Genomic DNA, 2,000 nt, shown 5'->3' on the forward strand with positions numbered 1-2,000 from the left:
CTTATGGGATGCTTAGCAAAACCAGCAATGTATTAGAACCTAAAGAAAATATCAGTATATTTCAAAAAGCAAAATTTTGTCAAATACCAGCTCTGATCACATATAATAAAATTAAATTCAAAATACAAAAACATATAAAAGGTTCCTCACCACTTTGAAATGAAAATAAATTCTGAATAATTTAGGTCAGTGGGGAAACCAAAACGACAATTATCAATTATTTAGAAAATGACAATAAGAATATCTATACTGCCATTTATGGAACACAGTCAACTTTGCTCAAAGGAAAACTCATGGAATTAAATGCTTTAATTATAAAAGGATAAATCAAAGTTAGCATTCAACTCAAGAAGGTGACAAAAATAAGAAGTAACTGTAAGTAAAATGTGAAGAAGAACTTCCAGTCAAAATCAGAAAAGAATGACAACTCTTAAATAAACCTTAGAGATGATTCATTGGAAATATCCACAGGAGCCAGAGCCTGGGCTTGGGATCAGGTAGCAGCCTCCAGAGCAGCCACCCACCATAGTCTGCCAACCATGGATCCCCACAAAGTAAATGAGCTTCGGGCTTTTGTGAAAATGTGTAAGCAAGATCCAAGCATCCTGCACACAGAAGAGATGCGCTTCCTGAGGGAGTGGGTGGGGAGCGCACTGTGGGGGTAAAGTACCACCTGCTACTCATAAAGCTAAATCAGAAGAAAATATCAAGGAAGAAAAAACAGTAAGAAGATGGAGGAAAACATAAAGACAGATGAGCCATCAAGTGAGAAAAGTGATCTAGAAATCGACGATGAAGGTGTAATTGAACCAGACACTGATACCCCTCAAGAAATGGGAGATGAAAATGTAGAGATAACTGAGAAGATGATGGATCAAGCAAATGAAAAGAAAGGGGCTGCCATTGATGCTGTAAATGATGGCGAACTACAGAAAGCCATTGACTTGTTCACAGATGCCATTGGGCTGAATCCTCGCCTGGCCATTCTGTATGCCAAGAGAGCCAGTGTCTTCATCAAATTGCAGAAGCCAAATGCTCCCATTCGAGATTGTGACAGAGTCATTGAAATAAATCCTGATTCAACCCAGCCATACAAATGGCAAGGGAAAGCACACAGACTTCTGGGCCATTGGAAAAAGCAGCCCATGATCTTGCCCTTGCCTGTAAACTGGATTATGCTGAAGATGTAAGTGCAATGCTAAAAGAAGTTCAGCCAAGGGCCCAGAAAATTGCTGAACATCGGAGAAAGTATGAACAAAAACGTGAAGAACGAGAGATCAAAGAAAGAATAGAAAGGGTTAAGAAGGCTCGAGAAGAGCATGAAAGAGCCCAGAGGGAGGAAGAAGCCAGACAACAGGCAGGGGCTCAGTATGGCACTGTTCCAGGTGGTTCCTGGGGGGATGCCTGGTAATTTTCCAGGAGGGATGCCTGGAATGGGAGCTGGCATGGCAGGAGTGCCGGGGCTCAATGACATTCTTAGTGATCCAGAGGTTCTTGCAGCCATGCAGGATCCAGAAGTTATATCCTTCCAGGATGTGGCCCAGAATCCTGCAAATATGTCAAAATATCAGAGTAACCCAAAGGTTATGAATCTCATCAGTAAATTGTCAGCCAAATTTGGAGGTCAAGCGTAATGCTCATCTGACAAAATCCTTTCTGAAAGAAAAACAACCTAGATCACTTAATACAGACCAGTGTACCTCTGATCTTCTCATCAGGAGAGTTGGGGTGCTTTGAAGATAATCCCTGCCCCTCTGCACCAAATACAGCTGAAGAGTTTTACAATGGTTTGCCATTAGGGTATTCATTCAGATAATGTTTTCCTACTAGGAATTACAAAGCTTAAACACTTTTTAAATCTTAAAAATAATTTAAAACAAATTCAAAGGGTTTATTAATCCCTACAGTTTTCTGTATTAATCATTTTAGATTTTTCCTTGGAATTATTGGGCAAGGAAGATACTTAAGTATGGGATATCTATGGATCTAGCGTGAGTGAA

General features: G+C 40.0%; 1 pseudogene; it reads left to right on the plus strand.

Annotated features, from left to right (window-relative positions):
* The first annotated feature begins 539 nt into the window (after positions 1 to 539).
* Positions 540 to 1,665, plus strand: LOC101700933 (hsc70-interacting protein pseudogene; annotated as a pseudogene).
* Positions 1,666 to 2,000: the final 335 nt, after the last annotated feature.

Source organism: Heterocephalus glaber, unplaced genomic scaffold (genome assembly GCF_053883595.1).
Source record: "Heterocephalus glaber isolate CG9 unplaced genomic scaffold, H.glaber_assembly_v1.0 deba00001442, whole genome shotgun sequence".
NCBI lineage: Eukaryota > Metazoa > Chordata > Mammalia > Rodentia > Bathyergidae > Heterocephalus > Heterocephalus glaber.